The 12274-nt window shown below is 37.7% G+C and overlaps 1 protein-coding gene across 2 annotated transcripts in view; it reads right to left on the bottom strand.

Moving 5' to 3' along the window:
* The window catches only part of NFKB2 (nuclear factor kappa B subunit 2), a 396915-nt gene that overhangs the window by 281131 nt on the left and 103510 nt on the right, over positions 1-12274 (bottom strand). The gene's annotated exons all lie outside the window — the stretch shown is intronic.

Here is a 12274-nt window from a genome sequence, read left to right as displayed (position 1 = left end):
ATCTTTCCCCAATAAATGCGTTCATTTGTTCTAAAATGAAACCTTTTAAATAAAACAACTCCACATATGATATCTGCCAAGATTTACCACAAATGGGTATTCAATCTTTAGATTTCTTTTAGAAAGCAAATACTTTCTGAAATGGTATCCTAAGGCCGCTTTTCATTTCCCGTATATAACATTTGGACACTTGCACAATCCATTCCTCCATCCACAACCCTTTTTTCACATTTTTGCACATGGGGTCAGGATGTCACTTCAATAGTGATAATCATCTAGAGCTAAGGCTCATACCATGTCTGGCTAGCCCTGCCACAGTTGTTCTTCCATATCACACACAAGCATGCGCATTCACACCTACACCCAATTTGGATGTTATCATTATACCACTGAAAAACAGACATTTCTACTGCTTTAAAAAATCTATTGCCCCACTGCATGTGTTTGCAGTGTAGCAGGAAACTGGGGCACCCAGAGAAAACCCATGCAAACACAGGGAGGGCATGCTGATTCTGCACAGAAAGCACCCCAGCTGGGAATCAAACTTGAAAACCTCTTGTTGTTAGGCGACAACGCTATTCACTATTCCACTGTACACATTAAATGTGGAATATTTTATATGTACACAACTACATCTTCATGTAGGATGTGCCACTGTTTATGAATCTAAGCATGGGAAAGACAGAACTGTAAGTGTGTGTTAACAAAGGCCATTTACACAAGATTAATGTGCTTATGCTCTTAGCTCTATCAACTAGTCCTTACTGTGAAACTTCTAGCTGGGTAACGCTGTGCAAAATGTTACTCAATATTCAAGACAGAAGGGTCTGGCAGACAAATCTTTCCTGCCTTTCTTCTTCACTTAACTCCATGCTGTCTCATATAGACCACCATTCATCAATCTATCAACTACCCACACTACAAATCTTCCACATTATATCACAGAAAGAAATACAGTAGAAACTGCTACAGTCACTTACAGAAAAAAGTATTTTAAATCAACAAAAAGATGTCAATAATCCGAGGAAGTTTGGAGATATGCTGCTAAGAATATCAAGCCAGGTCATTCCATCATTCCATCTCCCTTCCCTTATTCTGGTCTGCAGTTTTAAGACTGTGTACTACAGCTGGCTTCCGTTGGTCATCAGTCTTTTACAATCCTCCATCCTCTCTCCTTATACTGTTTTACCCCAGTCTATACAAAAAACTTTTTGCAAACTGAACCCCTCACTGGCAACAGCTGACCAGCTAACCCAGAATTTGAAAAGTTCATCTAGGGCTACAGTCATCCTATTCACAACTATCAACTGCTACATTAAAGAATGTTCTGCACCAGTTCTCACTATACCACTGCAGCAACAGAGATTTCTACTGCTCTGAAATCTATTGTCCCATTACTCTGTTATCTCCACTTTAGAAAATATTAAAGAAAATGTACACATTCCCAGTTTCTGTAACAGCTACGGTCAGTGTTACTTCTAATACGTGACAAGGCTTCAGACCACGACATGTACTGTTTGACAATGCTGAATTTCTTCATTCTCATCTCAAACCAAAGGGTCACTGTTCCTTGACATAAGCATGGTCTTTAATGATCTTTCTTATCAGCACCTTCTGGAACTCTTAACCACTTATCTCCTCTTTCTTAAATGCCGGTAAATATTTTGCCAGCTACCTAAAAGGTATGTCCAAGTCTGAGAATCAAAGTAATATAATCTCCCTTAATTTTGTACCACATGGCTGTGTATGTGTTCCCTTTTTTTTTACACTATTTTAATTGGTGACAAGGTGAAACACTTTGGTAATGTATAACTTTATCAATATGCCAATGTCTCTCCCATTTCTGCTGCAGCAGACATGATTCCTTTGTAATGCCTGAAACACGATATCTAAAATACACTGCAAAGCTGGAGAGTTTCCAAGGGTTTTCATTAGCAAAATAAAGCAAAAATGTCAGTGCTGAACATTCCACTCCTCCTGATTTGGGACTAACTTTCATCTCATTTAATAACCCCACAGTAGAAGCAAGGTCATCCTAACCGTTGAGTATAACTACTAGAAAAAACAATCAAGTCCAACGTGTCTAAGGATATTATAACAATAGCTAAAACCAACCAGAAACTGGGCCGTGTTCACAGGATAAGGCCTTTCCAATAACAAATGTCAAACTCAATACTGCCAACATTTATATACTACTCACACCTACCAACATACACATTCTCCCCTCACTTTTCCATGCACCATATGACCTTACCAACCAGCAGGCTCACATTTCCCCAAAACATACCTTTGTCTATATTTGAGCATATTTCCATACATGCTTAGAATCTAAGCATTGTGCAGATAGTAAAATCATAACAAAATAAAATACAAAAAATTTGGCATAAATATCAACAGGGATTCAACAAAATTATTGACTGTGATGTTAAGCAACATTTCAAAACACATTAATATGTTAAAATGCAAAATGTAAAATGTCTGGAACTCAGTCAGCAACTATCCTTGATACAGCAAACATTTACTCTGAAACTTTCCGAATATGCCCATCTCTGGCTAATTTAACCGGTGCAAACTAAAACATATTCTTCAATCCTTTTAGGATAATTCAGTCTATATCCAAGCCCAAGAACTGATTCATCTATGTTTTTTCTTCACCAAATTGTGAAACAATATTTTACCACCAAAAAAGCAGACCTCTCTAATCAATGTACCTTTCACTGGACTATACAGAACTGTCACTGTTTTCTATGGACATGTTAGTATGGAATAATACTCAACCTAACATCTTTCTTCTTTAACTAACGGTCTCTGACCAAGACAAAAAAAGTCAGGTAAAAGAGATCTGTAATAAACCTTCCTCTGTCCAAACAGGGATGGAAGGTGGGTTGGTTAATAAGTATTGAATTCTTCAAATAGATACGGTGATACAGTATGTATGTACATTATAAACCTGCTAAGGAGATTCAGTACTCATTAACTGTGAGGACAGAGTCCCCAAAAATTTTCCTGGGGTAGAAGGCTTTGAAAATGCACACACTAACACCATAGTCCAAACCAAAGTCTAGACTTCGGTACAATGTCTAGCTACCAACTTGCTCAAAAATCCAAATAAGGCCACTTGCCGATGTGTGTTTGGTGGTGACAGTGTCATTACTAGGAAAGCATACCTGGACCACAGTCACCCAGCCATGCAGCTTGGCTACTGTGTTTCCATAACGGCTATAAATCAGGGCAAAAATCCATACAGAGAACACAGCATGGTGGTCTCAATGCCAGATGTTTGGAGAAACCCAAACCTGAGATACAGGAGACTTATCTGGCATGGAGCTATTCCATTAATAGGCCAGACTACATCTAACAAGGAAGAAGTCAAAGTCATGTCACACTCTGTTCAAACAGCCTTAGACTACAAAGGCTGTTCATAAATCTAGCACAGATCTTTTGCTCCAAAATACAGAAACTTCCTTAAAGCAGAGCAAACACATGATTCCACATACTACAGCTCAGCTTTCCCAAGTAACTCTTTGCACCTCCTAGGAAGGATTTTAACTATATTCTTAGGTTCATAGATTAGTACTAGGCTAACTGCCTTTGTGATCCATTTTAAGCCTAGCCAATTACCCCTTTTGAGAATCAAACCCTGCACCTTTGGTTTATAAGGCAAACACCTTAACCATTATGCCAACCTCCCACCCATTCTGTTAATCTATATAGGTTGTGGACTTAATAATTCTCTGAAAATCTCCTGCAGAATATCATACTGTCAAACAAGTTGTCATTTGAACTGTAACTTGGCACAAAATCATTGTAACAAAGAACTGTTATGGAAAAAAATCCTTAAGGACCAATCCTTCAACTAGACTCAAGGACAAGGTGGAAGAAGTTGATGAATTAGGATTCAGCAGCCACAAGTCTATGGGCCAGTCTAAGGATTTGAGGGAAATATTCTCCAAGTCACTTTCCTAGTCCTGTGCAACTGGGTGAGGGTTCATAGGTTGGTACTAGGCTATCAACCCTAGGGCCTATACAAGCCTAGCCATAACAATTCCCTGGCAATTTCTTCCCACACTATTTACTTCCGTGGACCCCTGTCTAACAGGGCGACTGAAGTGATCCCCGGGGTGAATTTCCTTCCTCCCATCCAATCGTCAAGGTTCCTTTTGAAGAGGGCCAAACAAGCGCTCTGCTTGACATGTATGGGCAGTCTATTCCAGAGTCTGGGGAGTCTCTGGGTCAGGAACGTATCCCTCCAGCATGTTTTGTTTATTGTGACAACAAGGTTTAGATCCTTGGAGAGTGTGGCTTTGAGGGATTGGGATTTCTTTATGTGTAGAATTTCCAACAGCTCTGGGTTTGACATGGCCTTGTATGTTAAGCAGAGATCGCCTCTGAATAGACAATATGCAACAGAGTATAGCTGGAGTTTTTTAAGGCGGTCAGCGTACGGCATCTGCTTTAGGCCTGTGATTCTTATAGTGAGGCATTTCTGCAGCCTTTCCAGTTGGAATCCAACTGCCCTGAATGCCAGTACATCAGTCTACACAACAGTAATGAGAAATGGAACTGACCAAGGCCTTCTCCAAATAAGCTAACCACCACTACCATTGAGTGTCCTCTGTAAGCATAAATGACTACCTTAAGGTAACCAACAACCATTCCAGCTCTGGGGAATTGCAGCAAACATGATGGCCTCCAGAATAGGACCACAGAACTGGAACATGAAAATAACTCTAGATCTTTGAACTCCACCTTCAGGGTATCAACAGTACCAGATGGGAAAAAAAGGGTTAGCCAACCCTGAAGGCAACCATGCACCATCACATTCCTTTTTTTCAAGACAGGATAAATGAAACACAAAGGCAAACAGCAAACATGAGGAGTTCGAATACTAGGGGAAATTAAATAAACTGAGTTCTCAATTAGCCACTGTACAAGGGTTAGCTAATAACTTCTATGGAGTCCTTGGTCCAGAGACCATCCTCAAGCACTTTGTGATCTCATGCAAACACTAAATTTCCCAAACAACTTTTTCAATGAACCATGATAAATCAGTAGCAATGTAAGGCCTTTATATGAAGTAACGGAGTGCTAGAACATGATGCAATATCGTGCAAATGATCTTAGTGTGTGTGTGTGTGTGTGTGTGTGTGTGTCTGTGTGTTGGGGGAGGGATAGTAACAAAATGAAGGAGAAGGTAGGGTTGGTAGTGAAACCTACACAAGAAGCATAGTGCGGAAGCAGCCACTCCCATGTTCTTGCTGACACTACACAAAATACAGCGTATCATGCATTCTGAATGAAATCCAGTTGTACACACCTGGAAACCATTACACTTTTCATGAGGGAAAGCAGAAATAAAACATCTTAACATTACCACGAGACTACTACACCATCCTGGTACACTTCTGGTAGCACCCCTCACAAAAGCACAGCCAACGGAAGCTAAGCTAACTAGATGTCTTCCAGGCATCAGCCATATCAGCATTCCATCTGCAAAGCGAAACAACAATGCCAGAAAGAATAAGGCCTCTCTTAGTAGAATCCACAATACCTTGTTTTTGTAAGTCAAGAATGCTAGAGTAATGTCAACAAAGAATGGCCTCTCTGCTCCAGTCACACAGACATAGATATGTAAAACAAATGGCAAGTCAATGAGAATAAGCTATGAAAACAGCCCAGTTCATATAAATTATGAATGGACTGTCCAAATGTGCCAATGCTTTACATGCCAACTGCCCACGGAGAGCTCTAGGGAGGGGAGAAAATAATGCCACTTGGCCATGAAATTCACACATATAACCAATCAAAGTAGGGCAGCAGAAAAGGGCAAACCTCATGTAATCTCAAGTACCAAAGGGAACAAAGCCAGATTGCATAAAATGTCCACATGCACTTTCAAGGAATGAAATATTTCATCTAACCAATGAGTATAACCAGCTGATATGACCAGTCCAGCTAGACTGAAGGATGTTTAGGACTGGATAGCATGCACCTGCCTTCAAGAAAAGGCAGGTAGATCAAAGAGGACCAGTTGAAAGACAATACTCAGAAAATCAAACCAAGGATCCACTTCTGGACTGTCTTTGCTAAGATTTAGGTGCCTCTTTGTTACCATTGTGTCAATGTCATAATGGTGGCCAGATGAGAGACAGTAAGAAAGCCACTGTCATACATGGGATGAGGAATACTGTACACATCACTTCTCCCACAGCCAAATTTTAAGAAGCAACACAGATATCTACATCCTTAGTGGAAGACATCACTGAAACACGCGTTTAGCATGATAAGTGCATTGGCCATTGCTCTATGGGGTATCAGTTCCTACAGAACAAGTATTAGAATTTATTTCTTCTTTAAAAAATCCGTGAATAAAGGAATGTAGTAAGTGGGTAATTGTGTGCACAGTGGTATGAGTCCTGACTCCAAATCAGGTAATTTAGGGTTCAATTAGCAAACCCAATCTTTAAGAAATTTGCTTGGGGAATAGGGTAAAGTGGAATGCCTGTCAACTGACATATTCCTAGGGCTGGGGCTAGCAGTTTTTGGTGGAGACCAATGCATGCTCATACACAGTGCACATTTGGAAATGAGTGGGTCGGTGGCTAGGGCACACCAAAAAAAAAAAAGCCCTCTGCAAATGTCAGGATGATGCTGTACCAGAATGCCTCATGTCCTCTTGGAACACTTACCAAGTTGCTTATACTAAAGTTTGCAGGGACCTGATCTGAATGGGTGAGGGGGAGTATAAGATCAAACAAGGTCTCTGAGAAGCAGCTGACAACTGGCAGTTGTGGTGGGAACCACAAAATAAAAAAGAAGGGAAAAAAAACTGTTGTAAGTAACGACTGAAGTAGAATTCATTCTTTATTCACAACTCCATTGTTCTGCAACAGTACAACCCAAATTTCCAATTCAGTTTTGTGAATGCTTTTGATCTTAAAAATTTAGTTATAAGTAAGTGCTTGTGGCATGATTCTTTTTTTTTTTTCACGTGTGATAACACAGCTTGAATGTAATAAAAAAAAAAACTGCAATTGATTTAGCCAGAGGAAATGGCAAGTTTAAAATTCAAGGTCATAACAATGACATATTTGAAGTTTAAGCAACATTTCAGTGCTATTAAAATATTATGACAACATATATATTATGCATATTAAATTATCTGCAAAATGACAAATGCTATCTGAAAATGGTTTCTGTAAAGAAAGACAAGAAAAAAAATCTCTTTCTTTGTTGGCCCAGGCAACACAAAAATCATCAAGTTACAGATTACAAGGTGAAGATGTACCTGCGTGCATGTCTGCCCTTGCTGACTTCATACAGCAAAGTCTGACACCCCCTATAAATAAATGGGGGGTATGATGGCCAGTGTAGGAAGGTGACTCGCCAGCAGAAGTGCAGATAGAATATAAAAGTAATGCAATCAGTAGTTTTCTTCATTTAAGGAACTCCCATGCAAGACACTAATAGCCAGCCATAACACACACTCACTCTTTCATTTTTTCTCTCTCTCTCTCTCTGTTTCACTGAATAATAATACGCAAAAGGTGAGGAATACATGGGTACAGGAAGGAAGCATACTCAGAAGTTATGAGAAGCTATGAGTAGGACCTGGAAGGGAGAAGGAAGGAGTACCTTAACCACTACATAAGAGCACAGATACTTAAAAAAGAGGGTGAGCCTGTTTAAGAAGAGGAATGGTACGGGCAATAACAGGAAAGAAGTACCAATGGACAAAGGATGCAGCCATTTTTACTCAGGAAAGGATGGTATCAGACAGTTGACAACTGCAGATTCTGTCACCTTTTCGCATGGCTTCACATAACACATATGAGTTAGACCCATCCCAAATGGAGGTGGAGTTTTTCTTCTTTTATGTAATATGCACTACCATTACTGAAACAATACCAGCAACAAGAAATAGGACACTCAAGTCTCACTACTGTAAGTGCTATCGTTAAACTAAGAGAACAGAACTGTGAAATACTTAAGTAAAATGTACACTCCCTGAACGCAAGCCATATCCCCCTCTCCCCCCATTTCAGTTTTCACAAGATTCTGAAGAGTAAGAATTTAAAGATTATTCTGCTGAATGACATAAACATCAGTTACGTGAGGAAAAATTATACCTACCAGTTTCTCTAGCTGCTGTTATCTAGAAGTAATGCTTTTTGTCATATGTATTTCTTTAATCCCATGTTCAGCAGTATCTAACATTCAACATTTTCTCTATCTTAAGCATATAGCAGAGGAGGCTGATACGTGGTTTGAAAGCCAGAAATGACATTTTTGGAACACAAAATCCCCCAGCAATAAACCCACTGTAAATTACATGTAAAAATCCCCACGTGAATCCCAAGAGCACAAACAAAATCACCAATCAGTGTCAGTATATACATCTGACTGGCTACATAAGACACATTAGCGTGACATCATAAATATCCTCCCACTATTGTGAAAGTGTTTTTCACTATGGGTATTCTGAAAAGACGTGTATGATAAAAAGTCTGCTAAACCAGAAGACTGATTATTTTGAAATCAGCACTTAGAAAAACACTTCGCAACTGAGACTACAAACACATATGAAACTCAAGGAAAGTACAGCCTGCCCCTGAAAATTGGGACTTAACAAATAGGCTGCTTTTTCATATAACATATACAGGAAACTCATGCATAGATTTTCACTGACATTTAATTAAATGCCCACATTCATACATATACGAATATATTTATGTATAAACATATCTAAACGTAAAACTACAAACTCCTGAAACCCTAAACAGAAGTGCTTCTTTCTACGTGGTCTGGGAATGTTTAAATTATTTTATTGGTGATTCACCACAGAGAGTATCTACAGCTAATGCAAAGCTAACAGGGGAATTGTCTCTACATCTCTCAGTATTTCAAATTCATGAAAATAAATAAAAACACTAGGAAAAAGCAACAGTCAACATCAAATGGTAGAGTTGTCAAAAAACTGAAATACTAACAAACAGCATAGCTCTCAACTTTGTATCTCCAGAATCAGTGACGGCCAAAAATAAACAGGGATAAAGGTCCCAAATTAAGGACAGTTTTTAAAAATCAGTCCATGACTTTAGCATGCCACTACTTGATAGTAAGCCAAAAAACACAGATTTTACGAGGGGCATTTAAAAATTTTCAGATAGATTCAGGGATGCCCCTGAAAATCTGAAGCAGAACAGAGAACTATGACAAAGAATGCTGGAGAACTGATCACTCAGGAATTACCTAAATTTACCAGGTAAAGGACTTAACTTGATTTACTATAAAGCACTGTAATACTGGGAAAGCAAACAAAATGGTTTTAGAGTGGTGCCCACAAGAGTGGCTGATTTCTGCTCTCAGTTCTTTATTACAGGCAGAATCCAAACAAGGAAGCTTGGCAGTCACATGCCATAGCCTTTACCTTTTTTGGCTTTGATTATTGTAACATGTGAAACTGTTACGTGAGGATGGCTGAGATTCTAATGCTATTCTTTTCAAACATTTTAAATAGAAGGACCAAAACCAATGGCATGGTAGAAATAAGACAAGGTCATGGGGAAGATAAACTGACAGACTGCTTGACTGAATTTACATTATTTGTTAGGAAACTGAATTTGTTAAATATTTTTTCTGAACTCTAGTTCAGAAGCTAATGTTTTAAAGAAACAGCACACGTTCATACCACATAACAATGCCATTCAAATTTTCAGCACATCTGTGACAATGACATTTATAAAGTTTTTAGTAATAAGCAAACCAGTAGTATTTTTACAAGCTCTAGTAGTATTTTTACATGCTAAGCAATACTGAACGTGAAGCTCTAACTTCTTTGGTTAAAAATGCAGAAAAAGGGGAGGAATGGTAGTTTTGGATGCTGACTTTTATTATGAAAATATGCTTCCTTTACTTAACAATAGTGAGGTGTATGAGGTGTTAGAGTTTTCACAAGAAGACAAAATTATAAGGAGTGCTGGAAGTGAGATATATGAGATGCATACTAATGGCTACCTCACGCCAGACCCGCTGTACTTTTTTTATATCTCTAAAGCTCTCATCACAACATAATGGTTTACCCAAGATACACAAGGAAAGTGAAAGACTACGTTTTAGACCGATTGTCACAACAAGGAAATGGGCCAGAGAACCAACTTCTATTTACTTACAGAATACTTTGAAAAACCACTTATGTCACTCGACAAGCTATATTAAGGACAGTAATGATGAGTTTTCACAGCTATATACTTGTTTTGAGTCATTAGATAAATCTTAAGAATATATGATTGTCAGATTAGATGCTGATTCATTATTCACTGTGATACCTAATGATGATAGTATACAGCACTTGAGAGAATTTTGAATCATTATACTGATACTCACAGTGACACGATCAACACTGTTTGTGAATTAATGCTTACAGTACTAATCAATAGTGTCTTTTTTATTTCAGAATACTTTATATAAACAGAAAAAAAGGTGTAGCTATGGACATGCCAGTAGTCAATACTTAAGCTAATTTAGTTTTGGCAAACTGGAAAGATGAGTGTTTTTAATGATGACAACCCATTTTCCTCCTCTATTATATTTTATAAAATGTTTGTAGATGACATATTTATTATCTGGGACCATGAGGAGGCCAATGTTAACACATTTGTTGATTATCTAACTACAACTATTTAGTTAAAGTTCAAAAACACCTGCTCCTTTACTAATACAGTGTTTTGGATATATAGAGACCATGATCCATAATAAGGAAGTGAAGAACAACTACTTTCACAAAACTAGGATGCATCCTTCATTTATGTTTCTCAACATGGCCAAGGGACAAATGCTCAGTGTCTCCAGATTTAACACCAGGGAAACTAACTTTAATGCTCAGATGTCCATGTTATTGATAAATTACAACAGAGAGGATATGACAGCAATATGATAAAAACTTAGGAAGCTGGGGTTAGATCAGAGCATGATATCCAGGGCAAACCTGTCTTCTCAGGATGAGAAAGTTATGATACCAAGATTTTAATGAACACCAGTTAAAACGACTATGATATTGTAGTGCAGAATAAATTTAGAGCCATGTTCACATATAACAGCCATACAAATGTTATTAAGAATTTAATAAATGAGCACTAACATAACTGGTATTGAAAGTTTAAGGATGATGCTACCTGATAAACCAACATTTGGTTAAGTTCAGTCACAGAATTTGATGCCAATTTTATGCTAGCAAGATCAACAACACTCCATTTGCAACAGGCAAAGTACTAGGAATGGAACCTTTCCTTGCAACAGGTATTCGTTTTGTAAATACATCATTAAAATGGATAGGTCTATGCACCCTACAACTTCTAAAGTTTTTTATTTAAAACAGTACACTCGCTGTGATTCTTATAATGCTATTTATTTAGACAAGTGCAACTCCTGCACAGCATTTTATGTTGGTAAATTGAATCATAGATTAAAGGATCGTACATGTGACTACTTGTCATACATACATAGGAAAGTGGACACTAATGCCTTATACAAACATATAATAATACTGATCGTAAACATCACTTTAACTTCATGGTGTTATAGGTAGCTTTACTACATAAAAAAGGTGATGATTTAATCAGGACAGAATTTACAGAGTATAGATGGATTATTAGACTTAAGTTGCATCTCTATCCTGGTTTAAATGAACTATTAAGTATTAAACCTGTTTTTAAAAACATGAGGTCATTTTATAAAATATGTGATGAGTTTTAGAAGATATGTGATAAGAATAGAAAGTTTTAGAACAACATATTTATACTCAGAATGTCAACAATTCATTGCTATTTGTTAAATTTAATTATTTTTTGTTTTTATAATTTAATTGCTCAACCAATGAATTTGCATTAATTTATCATGTGAGTGATTCTAAGTGTTTTAAATTTAGATAAGTTGTATGTGTTTTACATCACCTGATGAAGCATTTGCGAAAATTGCTATAGCTAGTGTTTGTTTAGTTGTGCATTAAACTGCACCAAAATTACAGTTTCTTTTCATTTCAACCTCCGCGTTACTGAAGCCAGCATTTTTACTGTTTTTGAAGATACATATTCTTATGTTAGTTAACTACAATTTCTTCAAAGACAAGAAAAGAAGCAAATAAGGTCCAGTTCCAGTTCCCTTCCCCATACTATCACAGAACCTGATAACAGGCAGGTCATGTGGGACTGAAACGGTCTTCTGGTCAAAACTTAAACAAACTTGAAAACAGCTTGAGAGAAATAAGGATGTTAGT

This window comes from Protopterus annectens, chromosome 14.part0 (genome assembly GCF_019279795.1).
Source record: "Protopterus annectens isolate FY-2018-M chromosome 14.part0, PAN1.0, whole genome shotgun sequence".
Classification (NCBI taxonomy): domain Eukaryota; kingdom Metazoa; phylum Chordata; order Ceratodontiformes; family Protopteridae; genus Protopterus; species Protopterus annectens.
Note: the sequence above shows the minus strand (reverse complement) of the source record. Positions and strands in the feature narration are given on the sequence as shown.